General features: G+C 33.8%; 5 non-coding genes across 5 annotated transcripts; all 5 read left to right on the top strand.

Annotated features, from left to right (window-relative positions):
- The first annotated feature begins 1,473 nt into the window (after positions 1 to 1,473).
- Positions 1,474 to 1,545, top strand: TRNAG-UCC (transfer RNA glycine (anticodon UCC)). Its single transcript has one exon. It is a non-coding gene; the product is annotated as a tRNA-Gly (tRNA).
- Positions 1,546 to 5,023: 3,478 nt separating this feature from the next.
- On the top strand, positions 5,024 to 5,095 carry TRNAG-UCC (transfer RNA glycine (anticodon UCC)). Its single transcript has one exon. It is a non-coding gene; the product is annotated as a tRNA-Gly (tRNA).
- A 3,478-nt stretch (positions 5,096 to 8,573) lies between these two features.
- On the top strand, positions 8,574 to 8,645 carry TRNAG-UCC (transfer RNA glycine (anticodon UCC)). The gene has a single exon. It is a non-coding gene; the product is annotated as a tRNA-Gly (tRNA).
- A 3,479-nt stretch (positions 8,646 to 12,124) lies between these two features.
- Positions 12,125 to 12,196, top strand: TRNAG-UCC (transfer RNA glycine (anticodon UCC)). Its single transcript has one exon. It is a non-coding gene; the product is annotated as a tRNA-Gly (tRNA).
- Positions 12,197 to 15,673: 3,477 nt separating this feature from the next.
- On the top strand, positions 15,674 to 15,745 carry TRNAG-UCC (transfer RNA glycine (anticodon UCC)). Its single transcript has one exon. It is a non-coding gene; the product is annotated as a tRNA-Gly (tRNA).
- Positions 15,746 to 16,709: the final 964 nt, after the last annotated feature.

Raw genomic sequence — 16,709 nt, 5'->3', positions numbered from 1 at the left:
TTTACATCTCGTCATACTATGATTGAAAGAAATCGTTTTTACCCTTGCGTTTCGAAAAGAGCGAAACTTGTAAAATATTACGATAATGTTAAATAACGATTTAGTGTTTTCATGGAATTAATTGAGAAGATTAATTGAATGCACTTTTTTTCAAAGCAAAGGAAAAATACTGCATTACTACATCAATTCGCATGCGCGTGAACTTCATTTCAAAGGACGAACACATAACACGGCTGAAAATGTGTTTTAGCATACACTTGCAAAAAACATATGTACACTTATACGAGATTTTAGAATGGTCTAGCCTCATGTCTCAAAAGAACATTATGAGTTGATTTATTCATAGGATTAATTACGGTAGTGTTTATTTCTAACTCAACAGCAGCAAGAAGTTAGTGTTAATTTTTTTTTTCTTTTATAGGCCATTCTTAGTGATGCTTAACAAATCTTAGGCCTAAGGCAAGTTGACTGACATATTTTGATTGCTGAGATTAGAAGTTTTTCGTATTGTTTATAGATATTCTGTGTCTAAAGAAATTTTCTTCTAAATAGTATACTAATTTCAGAAAAAAAAAAACTATTTTGCGGGTCTTTGTCATTTTAAATAATTTATTTGTATTTTTAGCAGTAAAGGGACCTGACTTCTTTGTATATTTTCCTCAAAATTTACCTGATATTTCTTTTTAAGTTCGAAGCCAATTATCGTTCCAATGACCGTCAAAATGTAAAATTTGTATATTAATTTTATGAAAGGTAATTTATATCTACTTTATTATTTAAAAACATAGGAGAAATAGCATTATATTTTCAATCGATTAACAATTATGTGTTCAATACTTCAAATTGGATTATTCAATTTCAGACCCGGCATGTCTAGGTTATTAGGTCGCTCGTCTCGTAATCTGAGGGTCGCAGGTTCGAATTCCCTTCACACCAAACAAACTCTCCCTCTGAGTCGTGAAAGCGTTATACGTGATGTTCAATCTCACTATTCTTTGGTGAGAGAATAGCTCAAAGTTCGCGGTTGGTAGTAGCGAGTATCCGCCTTCTTTCCACTGTGAAATTAGAGACTACTAGCGCTAATAGCACTCGTGTAGCTTTGCCGAAATTGAAAACAAATAAATATCGTTCCGTTTTTCTCTGTAATGACATACAACTCTATTGGAATAGTGCTTGTTAATAAGTACATTTGTGAGCTATGATGCAAGAAATGAGAATGTCAGAATAAACCTTATGATATAAGAAATGACAACAATCAGGTAAATCTAGTTTGGTAATGTTAATTTTGTGTAATAACGTTATCGTTCAGATTAAACTACAGACACAAAACGTGCCTTGGTTTCTTAAAGTATACGAGACAAAGACCCGTTCCACGTGAAGCGAGCTCAGTGTCGAAAGAAGGCAGTTACCTTTATTTACAGGTAAAGAAGTTGTTATTTTTAAAACTTTGATGTTTTAAAATTATCGCGTAAAGCGACGGTGGTATAGTGGTTAGCATAGCTGCCTTCCAAGCAGTTGACCTGGGTTCGATTCCCGGCCGTCGCATCGTTTACTTTTGGTTGTGTGAAGGTACTTATTTTATCTCGATATAATCTTCGTATACCCTGACTTCACTCCATCACGTTACTCGATCATTCACTTCTTTGCGCGGGTTATCAAACTTTAACTTCCAAATGGTTTTAATTTAATATTGTTTACCTGGCATCGAACAAGAAGGTCGAAATTATTGATTGGAAAACTACAATAAACACATTCTTCAATTAACACAGATTACTTTCTTGACGAAACTTATCTAATAATATGGGTAGGTGCATTTCCATTTCCAAGTGTGTTGAAAGGTGTAGTAATTACTATCGGAAATGTTGCTCACACGTATAATTATAAATGTGAGCTGTCTTAATCATCGAAAATCGCATCTCATTTTACTCACTAATCAATCTCGTAGAAGTTGGTGACAGCTTCGAATGTTCGTGATTGAAATAAATGTAAAGAATAAACGTATGGTTCTGAGAAATTATGCGAGAATTCAAAAACAATTACATTACCATCGGTAAACTACAGTTCCTCTGCCATTTCCTGGGGCGAGGAGATATTTCTCGGAATACCGCGGTTCGATAAGCGAGCTGTAATAGGACAAAAATAAGTGGAATTTGATCATCAATTCGTCACGAACGACGAATGTCAAGTTGTTAAATACGATAATTAAGTGACATTTTAATTAAACCAAATATGTGATATATCGTTTGTCAAATTAAATTATAATATTATATTTAATCTCTTTCCCCAGTTTGTTAGCGTTACCTCGTTTTTACTAACATTCCTTATTTATTTCTACAAATTCGACACATCGCAAATGGTCTAAGTAAAACAAAAATACCCTTGAATCTACACGTTTTTGTAGACAGTATAAATTCAAAAATCGTTCAGAGATTTTCCCTTTATAAAGACAGATCCAAATCCATCATTTCTATTACTCGCTGGGGAAGAGTGTGGTTTCATAAACTATTTCATGTGTTGTGCAACAGGTAAAACACACCAGCAACTGTCGTTTTATAATGATAACTCACTATCGAACACAGATACAATTCCTTACAGAATACGTATATGTGAGTGGAGGAAATAAAACTAAGAAATCTTACTTTTTAGTTCACCCAACGAAAAGGATAATTCTCAATTAAAATGTTCCTTTGACCAATGTAATAAGTAAGAAATATATATGCGAGACAGAGATAGAAATGAAAAGTTTGCCAACACGTGAGCGAAACATAAAAGAACTACTTTACTTTTGTTTTTTTTGTGCATTTTTCTGGTCCTTCTGCTGTGCATAATATCAAACGTTTGCGTGAATGAAAATATGTAGCGACAGTAAATTCGTTATTTATTTAAGATTCTCACGAAATCCACCACTTAGACTACGTGCACAGTTTCTTCAGGGAAATTATTCACTAAGAAAACGTCAACGGTTCTCTGTTGTTTTAAAGCGAAAATATTCTTTAAACCACTTCATGAGATACGATGCAGATCTTCCATCTTAAGTTCCACAACGTTCTCAAGCGTCTCAGTAAAATGTGTCTTACTTACTGAGATGCAATTTCAGGTGTATCAAGGTTACACAATCTTTACACTTTCTCTCTTTACCTGATTAAATAGTACGAAAGAAATCGCAAAGCGTTTTCCACAAAATTACTGAATGGGTTTTCGTAAATATACGAGTTAGGTACTACTACACTGTTCACAATATTATTGTTGTTGTTGGATGTAAACTACATGGTGAGAAACGCGTCCTCTTCTACTCATGGGTATGAAGAGCCGATTTTCATTGTTATATTTCCTCAGACATTCCGATGAGCCACGCGTGGCCCACTCTAACTCGAAATTAACGTTTCATTCATTTGAATTTAACGCTCATTACAATGAATTCGAGAAATTTTGAGAGCTCATTAAATTATGATAAATGGATGTTGAAGAGAGGTTACAGAAAGAAATTCAGATTTTAAACTTTGTGCTAACGTTTTCGTTAATTTCGTGGGAAATGAGAGAATGAATAATGTTTACATCTCGTCATACTATGATTGAAAGAAATCGTTTTACCCTTGCGTTTCGAAAAGAGCGAAACTTGTAAAATATTACGATAATGTTAAATAACGATTTAGTGTTTTCATGGAATTAATTGAGAAGATTAATTGAATGCACTTTTTTTCAAAGCAAAGGAAAAATACTGCATTACAACATCAATTCGCATGCGCGTGAACTTCATTTCAAAGGACGAACACATAACACGGCTGAAAATGTGTTTTAGCATGCACTTGCACAAAAACATATGTACACTTATACGAGATTTTAGAATGGTCTAGCCTCATGTCTCAAAAGAACATTATGAGTTGATTTATTCATAGGATTAATTACGGTAGTGTTTATTTCTAACTCAACAGCAGCAAGAAGTTAGTGTTAATTTTTTTTTTTCTTTTATAGGCCATTCTTAGTGATGCTTAACAAATCTTAGGCCTAAGGCAAGTTGACTGACATATTTTGATTGCTGAGATTAGAAGTTTTTCGTATTGTTTATAGATATTCTGTGTCTAAAGAAATTTTCTTCTAAATAGTATACTAATTTCAGAAAAAAAAACTATTTTGCGGGTCTTTGTCATTTTAAATAATTTATTTGTATTTTTAGCAGTAAAGGGACCTGACTTCTTTGTATATTTTCCTCAAAATTTACCTGATATTTCTTTTAAGTTCGAAGCCAATTATCGTTCCAATGACCGTCAAAATGTAAAATTTGTATATTAATTTTATGAAAGGTAATTTATATCTACTTTATTATTTAAAAAACATAGGAGAAATAGCATTATATTTTCAATCGATTAACAATTATGTGTTCAATACTTCAAATTTGATTATTCAATTTCAGACCCGGCATGTCTAGGTTATTAGGTCGCTCGTCTCGTAATCTGAGGGTCGCAGGTTCGAATTCCCTTCACACCAAACAAACTCTCCCTCTGGGTCGTGAAAGCGTTATACGTGATGTTCAATCTCACTATTCCTTAGTGAGAGAATAGCTCAAAGTTCGCGGTTGGTTGTAGCGAGTATCCGCCTTCTTTCCACTGTGAAATTAGAGACTACTAGCGCTAATAGCACTCGTGTAGCTTTGCCGAAATTGAAAACAAATAAATATCGTTCCCGTTTTTCTCTGTAATGACATACAACTCTATTGGAATAGTGCTTGTTAATAAGTACATTTGTGAGCTATGATGCAAGAAATGAGAATGTCAGAATAAACCTTATGATATAAGAAATGACAACAATCAGGTAAATCTAGTTTGGTAATGTTAATTTTGTGTAATAACGTTATCGTTCAGATTAAACTACAGACACAAAACGTGCCTTGGTTTCTTAAAGTATACGAGACAAAGACCCGTTCCACGTGAAGCGAGCTCAGTGTCGAAAGAAGGCAGTTACCTTTATTTACAGGTAAAGAAGTTGTTATTTTTTAAACTTTGATGTTTTAAAATTATCGCGTAAAGCGACGGTGGTATAGTGGTTAGCATAGCTGCCTTCCAAGCAGTTGACCTGGGTTCGATTCCCGGCCGTCGCATCGTTTACTTTTGGTTGTGTGAAGGTACTTATTTTATCTCGATATAATCTTCGTATACCCTGACTTCACTCCATCACGTTACTCGATCATTCACTTCTTTGCGCGGGTTATCAAACTTTAACTTCCAAATGGTTTTAATTTAATATTGTTTACCTGGCATCGAACAAGAAGGTCGAAATTATTGATTGGAAAACTACAATAAACACATTCTTCAATTAACACAGATTACTTTCTTGACGAAACTTATCTAATAATATGGGTAGGTGCATTTCCATTTCCAAGTGTGTTGAAAGGTGTAGTAATTACTATCGGAAATGTTGCTCACACGTATAATTATAAATGTGAGCTGTCTTAATCATCGAAAATCGCATCTCATTTTACTCACTAATCAATCTCGTAGAAGTTGGTGACAGCTTCGAATGTTCGTGATTGAAATAAATGTAAAGAATAAACGTATGGTTCTGAGAAATTATGCGAGAATTCAAAAACAATTACATTACCATCGGTAAACTACAGTTCCTCTGCCATTTCCTGGGGCGAGGAGATATTTCTCGGAATACCGCGGTTCGATAAGCGAGCTGTAATAGGACAAAAATAAGTGGAATTTGATCATCAATTCGTCACGAACGACGAATGTCAAGTTGTTAAATACGATAATTAAGTGACATTTTAATTAAACCAAATATGTGATATATCGTTTGTCAAATTAAATTATAATATTATATTTAATCTCTTTCCCCAGTTTGTTAGCGTTACCTCGTTTTACTAACATTCCTTATTTATTTCTACAAATTCGACACATCGCAAATGGTCTAAGTAAAACAAAAATACCCTTGAATCTACACGTTTTGTAGACAGTATAAATTCAAAAATCGTTCAGAGATTTTCCCTTTATAAAGACAGATCCAAATCCATCATTTCTATTACTCGCTGGGGAAGAGTGTGGTTTCATAAACTATTTCATGTGTTGTGCAACAGGTAAAACACACCAGCAACTGTCGTTTTATAATGATAACTCACTATCGAACACAGATACAATTCCTTACAGAATACGTATATGTGAGTGGAGGAAATAAAACTAAGAAATCTTACTTTTTAGTTCACCCAACGAAAAGGATAATTCTCAATTAAAATGTTCCTTTGACCAATGTAATAAGTAAGAAATATATATGCGAGACAGAGATAGAAATGAAAAGTTTGCCAACACGTGAGCGAAACATAAAAGAACTACTTTACTTTTGTTTTTTTGTGCATTTTTTCTGGTCCTTCTGCTGTGCATAATATCAAACGTTTGCGTGAATGAAAATATGTAGCGACAGTAAATTCGTTATTTATTTAAGATTCTCACGAAATCCACCACTTAGACTACGTGCACAGTTTCTTCAGGGAAATTATTCACTAAGAAAACGTCAACGGTTCTCTGTTGTTTTAAAGCGAAAATATTCTTTAAACCACTTCATGAGATACGATGCAGATCTTCCATCTTAAGTTCCACAACGTTCTCAAGCGTCTCAGTAAAATGTGTCTTACTTACTGAGATGCAATTTCAGGTGTATCAAGGTTACACAATCTTTACACTTTCTCTTTACCTGATTAAATAGTACGAAAGAAATCGCAAAGCGTTTTCCACAAAATTACTGAATGGGTTTTCGTAAATATACGAGTTAGGTACTACTACACTGTTCACAATATTATTGTTGTTGTTGGATGTAAACTACATGGTGAGAAACGCGTCCTCTTCTACTCATGGGTATGAAGAGCCGATTTTCATTGTTATATTTCCTCAGACATTCCGATGAGCCACGCGTGGCCCACTCTAACTCGAAATTAACGTTTCATTCATTTGAATTTAACGCTCATTACAATGAATTCGAGAAATTTTGAGAGCTCATTAAATTATGATAAATGGATGTTGAAGAGAGGTTACAGAAAGAAATTCAGATTTTAAACTTTGTGCTAACGTTTTCGTTAATTTCGTGGGAAATGAGAGAATGAATAATGTTTACATCTCGTCATACTATGATTGAAAGAAATCGTTTTACCCTTGCGTTTCGAAAAGAGCGAAACTTGTAAAATATTACGATAATGTTAAATAACGATTTAGTGTTTTCATGGAATTAATTGAGAAGATTAATTGAATGCACTTTTTTTCAAAGCAAAGGAAAAATACTGCATTACTACATCAATTCGCATGCGCGTGAACTTCATTTCAAAGGACGAACACATAACACGGCTGAAAATGTGTTTTAGCATACACTTGCACAAAAAACATATGTACACTTATACGAGATTTTAGAATGGTCTAGCCTCATGTCTCAAAAGAACATTATGAGTTGATTTATTCATAGGATTAATTACGGTAGTGTTTATTTCTAACTCAACAGCAGCAAGAAGTTAGTGTTAATTTTTCTTTTTTTCTTTTATAGGCCATTCTTAGTGATGCTTAACAAATCTTAGGCCTAAGGCAAGTTGACTGACATATTTTGATTGCTGAGATTAGAAGTTTTTCGTATTGTTTATAGATATTCTGTGTCTAAAGAAATTTTCTTCTAAATAGTATACTAATTTCAGAAAAAAAAAACTATTTTGCGGGTCTTTGTCATTTTAAATAATTTATTTGTATTTTTAGCAGTAAAGGGACCTGACTTCTTTGTATATTTTCCTCAAAATTTACCTGATATTTCTTTTTAAGTTCGAAGCCAATTATCGTTCCAATGACCGTCAAAATGTAAAATTTGTATATTAATTTTATGAAAGGTAATTTATATCTACTTTATTATTTAAAAACATAGGAGAAATAGCATTATATTTTCAATCGATTAACAATTATGTGTTCAATACTTCAAATTGGATTATTCAATTTCAGACCCGGCATGTCTAGGTTATTAGGTCGCTCGTCTCGTAATCTGAGGGTCGCAGGTTCGAATTCCCTTCACACCAAACAAACTCTCCCTCTGAGTCGTGAAAGCGTTATACGTGATGTTCAATCTCACTATTCTTTGGTGAGAGAATAGCTCAAAGTTCGCGGTTGGTAGTAGCGAGTATCCGCCTTCTTTCCACTGTGAAATTAGAGACTACTAGCGCTAATAGCACTCGTGTAGCTTTGCCGAAATTGAAAACAAATAAATATCGTTCCTGTTTTTCTCTGTAATGACATACAACTCTATTGGAATAGTGCTTGTTAATAAGTACATTTGTGAGCTATGATGCAAGAAATGAGAATGTCAGAATAAACCTTATGATATAAGAAATGACAACAATCAGGTAAATCTAGTTTGGTAATGTTAATTTTGTGTAATAACGTTATCGTTCAGATTAAACTACAGACACAAAACGTGCCTTGGTTTCTTAAAGTATACGAGACAAAGACCCGTTCCACGTGAAGCGAGCTCAGTGTCGAAAGAAGGCAGTTACCTTTATTTACAGGTAAAGAAGTTGTTATTTTTAAAACTTTGATGTTTTAAAATTATCGCGTAAAGCGACGGTGGTATAGTGGTTAGCATAGCTGCCTTCCAAGCAGTTGACCTGGGTTCGATTCCCGGCCGTCGCATCGTTTACTTTTGGTTGTGTGAAGGTACTTATTTTATCTCGATATAATCTTCGTATACCCTGACTTCACTCCATCACGTTACTCGATCATTCACTTCTTTGCGCGGGTTATCAAACTTTTAACTTCCAAATGGTTTTTAATTTAATATTGTTTACCTGGCATCGAACAAGAAGGTCGAAATTATTGATTGGAAAACTACAATAAACACATTCTTCAATTAACACAGATTACTTTCTTGACGAAACTTATCTAATAATATGGGTAGGTGCATTTCCATTTCCAAGTGTGTTGAAAGGTGTAGTAATTACTATCGGAAATGTTGCTCACACGTATAATTATAAATGTGAGCTGTCTTAATCATCGAAAATCGCATCTCATTTTACTCACTAATCAATCTCGTAGAAGTTGGTGACAGCTTCGAATGTTCGTGATTGAAATAAATGTAAAGAATAAACGTATGGTTCTGAGAAATTATGCGAGAATTCAAAACAATTACATTACCATCGGTAAACTACAGTTCCTCTGCCATTTCCTGGGGCGAGGAGATATTTCTCGGAATACCGCGGTTCGATAAGCGAGCTGTAATAGGACAAAAATAAGTGGAATTTGATCATCAATTCGTCACGAACGACGAATGTCAAGTTGTTAAATACGATAATTAAGTGACATTTTAATTAAACCAAATATGTGATATATCGTTTGTCAAATTAAATTATAATATTATATTTAATCTCTTTCCCCAGTTTGTTAGCGTTACCTCGTTTTACTAACATTCCTTATTTATTTCTACAAATTCGACACATCGCAAATGGTCTAAGTAAAACAAAAATACCCTTGAATCTACACGTTTTGTAGACAGTATAAATTCAAAAATCGTTCAGAGATTTTCCCTTTATAAAGACAGATCCAAATCCATCATTTCTATTACTCGCTGGGGAAGAGTGTGGTTTCATAAACTATTTCATGTGTTGTGCAACAGGTAAAACACACCAGCAACTGTCGTTTTATAATGATAACTCACTATCGAACACAGATACAATTCCTTACAGAATACGTATATGTGAGTGGAGGAAATAAAACTAAGAAATCTTACTTTTTTAGTTCACCCAACGAAAAGGATAATTCTCAATTAAAATGTTCCTTTGACCAATGTAATAAGTAAGAAATATATATGCGAGACAGAGATAGAAATGAAAAGTTTGCCAACACGTGAGCGAAACATAAAAGAACTACTTTACTTTTTTTTTTTTTGTGCATTTTTCTGGTCCTTCTGCTGTGCATAATATCAAACGTTTGCGTGAATGAAAATATGTAGCGACAGTAAATTCGTTATTTATTTAAGATTCTCACGAAATCCACCACTTAGACTACGTGCACAGTTTCTTCAGGGAAATTATTCACTAAGAAAACGTCAACGGTTCTCTGTTGTTTTAAAGCGAAAATATTCTTTAAACCACTTCATGAGATACGATGCAGATCTTCCATCTTAAGTTCCACAACGTTCTCAAGCGTCTCAGTAAAATGTGTCTTACTTACTGAGATGCAATTTCAGGTGTATCAAGGTTACACAATCTTTACACTTTCTCTCTTTACCTGATTAAATAGTACGAAAGAAATCGCAAAGCGTTTTCCACAAAATTACTGAATGGGTTTTCGTAAATATACGAGTTAGGTACTACTACACTGTTCACAATATTATTGTTGTTGTTGGATGTAAACTACATGGTGAGAAACGCGTCCTCTTCTACTCATGGGTATGAAGAGCCGATTTTCATTGTTATATTTCCTCAGACATTCCGATGAGCCACGCGTGGCCCACTCTAACTCGAAATTAACGTTTCATTCATTTGAATTTAACGCTCATTACAATGAATTCGAGAAATTTTGAGAGCTCATTAAATTATGATAAATGGATGTTGAAGAGAGGTTACAGAAAGAAATTCAGATTTTAAACTTTGTGCTAACGTTTTCGTTAATTTCGTGGGAAATGAGAGAATGAATAATGTTTACATCTCGTCATACTATGATTGAAAGAAATCGTTTTACCCTTGCGTTTCGAAAAGAGCGAAACTTGTAAAATATTACGATAATGTTAAATAACGATTTAGTGTTTTCATGGAATTAATTGAGAAGATTAATTGAATGCACTTTTTTCAAAGCAAAGGAAAAATACTGCATTACTACATCAATTCGCATGCGCGTGAACTTCATTTCAAAGGACGAACACATAACACGGCTGAAAATGTGTTTTAGCATACACTTGCACAAAAAACATATGTACACTTATACGAGATTTTAGAATGGTCTAGCCTCATGTCTCAAAAGAACATTATGAGTTGATTTATTCATAGGATTAATTACGGTAGTGTTTATTTCTAACTCAACAGCAGCAAGAAGTTAGTGTTAATTTTTTTTTTTCTTTTATAGGCCATTCTTAGTGATGCTTAACAAATCTTAGGCCTAAGGCAAGTTGACTGACATATTTTGATTGCTGAGATTAGAAGTTTTTCGTATTGTTTATAGATATTCTGTGTCTAAAGAAATTTTCTTCTAAATAGTATACTAATTTCAGAAAAAAAAAACTATTTTGCGGGTCTTTGTCATTTTAAATAATTTATTTGTATTTTTAGCAGTAAAGGGACCTGACTTCTTTGTATATTTTCCTCAAAATTTACCTGATATTTCTTTTTAAGTTCGAAGCCAATTATCGTTCCAATGACCGTCAAAATGTAAAATTTGTATATTAATTTTATGAAAGGTAATTTATATCTACTTTATTATTTAAAAACATAGGAGAAATAGCATTATATTTTCAATCGATTAACAATTATGTGTTCAATACTTCAAATTGGATTATTCAATTTCAGACCCGGCATGTCTAGGTTATTAGGTCGCTCGTCTCGTAATCTGAGGGTCGCAGGTTCGAATTCCCTTCACACCAAACAAACTCTCCCTCTGAGTCGTGAAAGCGTTATACGTGATGTTCAATCTCACTATTCTTTGGTGAGAGAATAGCTCAAAGTTCGCGGTTGGTAGTAGCGAGTATCCGCCTTCTTTCCACTGTGAAATTAGAGACTACTAGCGCTAATAGCACTCGTGTAGCTTTGCCGAAATTGAAAACAAATAAATATCGTTCCTGTTTTTCTCTGTAATGACATACAACTCTATTGGAATAGTGCTTGTTAATAAGTACATTTGTGAGCTATGATGCAAGAAATGAGAATGTCAGAATAAACCTTATGATATAAGAAATGACAACAATCAGGTAAATCTAGTTTGGTAATGTTAATTTTGTGTAATAACGTTATCGTTCAGATTAAACTACAGACACAAAACGTGCCTTGGTTTCTTAAAGTATACGAGACAAAGACCCGTTCCACGTGAAGCGAGCTCAGTGTCGAAAGAAGGCAGTTACCTTTATTTACAGGTAAAGAAGTTGTTATTTTTAAAACTTTGATGTTTTAAAATTATCGCGTAAAGCGACGGTGGTATAGTGGTTAGCATAGCTGCCTTCCAAGCAGTTGACCTGGGTTCGATTCCCGGCCGTCGCATCGTTTACTTTTGGTTGTGTGAAGGTACTTATTTTATCTCGATATAATCTTCGTATACCCTGACTTCACTCCATCACGTTACTCGATCATTCACTTCTTTGCGCGGGTTATCAAACTTTAACTTCCAAATGGTTTTAATTTAATATTGTTTACCTGGCATCGAACAAGAAGGTCGAAATTATTGATTGGAAAACTACAATAAACACATTCTTCAATTAACACAGATTACTTTCTTGACGAAACTTATCTAATAATATGGGTAGGTGCATTTCCATTTCCAAGTGTGTTGAAAGGTGTAGTAATTACTATCGGAAATGTTGCTCACACGTATAATTATAAATGTGAGCTGTCTTAATCATCGAAAATCGCATCTCATTTTACTCACTAATCAATCTCGTAGAAGTTGGTGACAGCTTCGAATGTTCGTGATTGAAATAAATGTAAAGAATAAACGTATGGTTCTGAGAAATTATGCGAGAATTCAAAACAATTACATTACCATCGGTAAACTACAGTTCCTCTGCCATTTCCTGGGGCGAGGAGATATTTCTCGGAATACCGCGGTTCGATAAGCGAGCTGTAATAGGACAAAAATAAGTGGAATTTGATCATCAATTCGTCACGAACGACGAATGTCAAGTTGTTAAATACGATAATTAAGTGACATTTTAATTAAACCAAATATGTGATATATCGTTTGTCAAATTAAATTATAATATTATATTTAATCTCTTTCCCCAGTTTGTTAGCGTTACCTCGTTTTACTAACATTCCTTATTTATTTCTACAAATTCGACACATCGCAAATGGTCTAAGTAAAACAAAAATACCCTTGAATCTACACGTTTTGTAGACAGTATAAATTCAAAAATCGTTCAGAGATTTTCCCTTTATAAAGACAGATCCAAATCCATCATTTCTATTACTCGCTGGGGAAGAGTGTGGTTTCATAAACTATTTCATGTGTTGTGCAACAGGTAAAACACACCAGCAACTGTCGTTTTATAATGATAACTCACTATCGAACACAGATACAATTCCTTACAGAATACGTATATGTGAGTGGAGGAAATAAAACTAAGAAATCTTACTTTTTAGTTCACCCAACGAAAAGGATAATTCTCAATTAAAATGTTCCTTTGACCAATGTAATAAGTAAGAAATATATATGCGAGACAGAGATAGAAATGAAAAGTTTGCCAACACGTGAGCGAAACATAAAAGAACTACTTTACTTTTGTTTTTTTGTGCATTTTTCTGGTCCTTCTGCTGTGCATAATATCAAACGTTTGCGTGAATGAAAATATGTAGCGACAGTAAATTCGTTATTTATTTAAGATTCTCACGAAATCCACCACTTAGACTACGTGCACAGTTTCTTCAGGGAAATTATTCACTAAGAAAACGTCAACGGTTCTCTGTTGTTTTAAAGCGAAAATATTCTTTAAACCACTTCATGAGATACGATGCAGATCTTCCATCTTAAGTTCCACAACGTTCTCAAGCGTCTCAGTAAAATGTGTCTTACTTACTGAGATGCAATTTCAGGTGTATCAAGGTTACACAATCTTTACACTTCTCTCTTTACCTGATTAAATAGTACGAAAGAAATCGCAAAGCGTTTTCCACAAAATTACTGAATGGGTTTTCGTAAATATACGAGTTAGGTACTACTACACTGTTCACAATATTATTGTTGTTGTTGGATGTAAACTACATGGTGAGAAACGCGTCCTCTTCTACTCATGGGTATGAAGAGCCGATTTTCATTGTTATATTTCCTCAGACATTCCGATGAGCCACGCGTGGCCCACTCTAACTCGAAATTAACGTTTCATTCATTTGAATTTAACGCTCATTACAATGAATTCGAGAAATTTTGAGAGCTCATTAAATTATGATAAATGGATGTTGAAGAGAGGTTACAGAAAGAAATTCAGATTTTAAACTTTGTGCTAACGTTTTCGTTAATTTCGTGGGAAATGAGAGAATGAATAATGTTTACATCTCGTCATACTATGATTGAAAGAAATCGTTTTTACCCTTGCGTTTCGAAAAGAGCGAAACTTGTAAAATATTACGATAATGTTAAATAACGATTTAGTGTTTTCATGGAATTAATTGAGAAGATTAATTGAATGCACTTTTTTTCAAAGCAAAGGAAAAATACTGCATTACTACATCAATTCGCATGCGCGTGAACTTCATTTCAAAGGACGAACACATAACACGGCTGAAAATGTGTTTTAGCATACACTTGCACAAAAACATATGTACACTTATACGAGATTTTAGAATGGTCTAGCCTCATGTCTCAAAAGAACATTATGAGTTGATTTATTCATAGGATTAATTACGGTAGTGTTTATTTCTAACTCAACAGCAGCAAGAAGTTAGTGTTAATTTTTTTTTTTTCTTTTATAGGCCATTCTTAGTGATGCTTAACAAATCTTAGGCCTAAGGCAAGTTGACTGACATATTTTGATTGCTGAGATTAGAAGTTTTTCGTATTGTTTATAGATATTCTGTGTCTAAAGAAATTTTCTTCTAAATAGTATACTAATTTCAGAAAAAAAAAAACTATTTTGCGGGTCTTTGTCATTTTAAATAATTTATTTGTATTTTTAGCAGTAAAGGGACCTGACTTCTTTGTATATTTTCCTCAAAATTTACCTGATATTTCTTTTTAAGTTCGAAGCCAATTATCGTTCCAATGACCGTCAAAATGTAAAATTTGTATATTAATTTTATGAAAGGTAATTTATATCTACTTTATTATTTAAAAACATAGGAGAAATAGCATTATATTTTCAATCGATTAACAATTATGTGTTCAATACTTCAAATTGGATTATTCAATTTCAGACCCGGCATGTCTAGGTTATTAGGTCGCTCGTCTCGTAATCTGAGGGTCGCAGGTTCGAATTCCCTTCACACCAAACAAACTCTCCCTCTGAGTCGTGAAAGCGTTATACGTGATGTTCAATCTCACTATTCTTTGGTGAGAGAATAGCTCAAAGTTCGCGGTTGGTAGTAGCGAGTATCCGCCTTCTTTCCACTGTGAAATTAGAGACTACTAGCGCTAATAGCACTCGTGTAGCTTTGCCGAAATTGAAAACAAATAAATATCGTTCCTGTTTTTCTCTGTAATGACATACAACTCTATTGGAATAGTGCTTGTTAATAAGTACATTTGTGAGCTATGATGCAAGAAATGAGAATGTCAGAATAAACCTTATGATATAAGAAATGACAACAATCAGGTAAATCTAGTTTGGTAATGTTAATTTTGTGTAATAACGTTATCGTTCAGATTAAACTACAGACACAAAACGTGCCTTGGTTTCTTAAAGTATACGAGACAAAGACCCGTTCCACGTGAAGCGAGCTCAGTGTCGAAAGAAGGCAGTTACCTTTATTTACAGGTAAAGAAGTTGTTATTTTTAAAACTTTGATGTTTTAAAATTATCGCGTAAAGCGACGGTGGTATAGTGGTTAGCATAGCTGCCTTCCAAGCAGTTGACCTGGGTTCGATTCCCGGCCGTCGCATCGTTTACTTTTGGTTGTGTGAAGGTACTTATTTTATCTCGATATAATCTTCGTATACCCTGACTTCACTCCATCACGTTACTCGATCATTCACTTCTTTGCGCGGGTTATCAAACTTTAACTTCCAAATGGTTTTAATTTAATATTGTTTACCTGGCATCGAACAAGAAGGTCGAAATTATTGATTGGAAAACTACAATAAACACATTCTTCAATTAACACAGATTACTTTCTTGACGAAACTTATCTAATAATATGGGTAGGTGCATTTCCATTTCCAAGTGTGTTGAAAGGTGTAGTAATTACTATCGGAAATGTTGCTCACACGTATAATTATAAATGTGAGCTGTCTTAATCATCGAAAATCGCATCTCATTTTACTCACTAATCAATCTCGTAGAAGTTGGTGACAGCTTCGAATGTTCGTGATTGAAATAAATGTAAAGAATAAACGTATGGTTCTGAGAAATTATGCGAGAATTCAAAACAATTACATTACCATCGGTAAACTACAGTTCCTCTGCCATTTCCTGGGGCGAGGAGATATTTCTCGGAATACCGCGGTTCGATAAGCGAGCTGTAATAGGACAAAAATAAGTGGAATTTGATCATCAATTCGTCACGAACGACGAATGTCAAGTTGTTAAATACGATAATTAAGTGACATTTTAATTAAACCAAATATGTGATATATCGTTTGTCAAATTAAATTATAATATTATATTTAATCTCTTTCCCCAGTTTGTTAGCGTTACCTCGTTTTACTAACATTCCTTATTTATTTCTACAAATTCGACACATCGCAAATGGTCTAAGTAAAACAAAAATACCCTTGAATCTACACGTTTTGTAGACAGTATAAATTCAAAAATCGTTCAGAGATTTTCCCTTTATAAAGACAGATCCAAATCCATCATTTCTATTACTCGCTGGGGAAGAGTGTGGTTTCATAAACTATTTCATG

The sequence above is a fragment of the Tachypleus tridentatus genome, unplaced genomic scaffold (genome assembly GCF_004210375.1).
Source record: "Tachypleus tridentatus isolate NWPU-2018 unplaced genomic scaffold, ASM421037v1 Hic_cluster_2, whole genome shotgun sequence".
NCBI lineage: Eukaryota > Metazoa > Arthropoda > Merostomata > Xiphosura > Limulidae > Tachypleus > Tachypleus tridentatus.
This window is presented reverse-complemented; position numbering and strand designations above follow the sequence as displayed.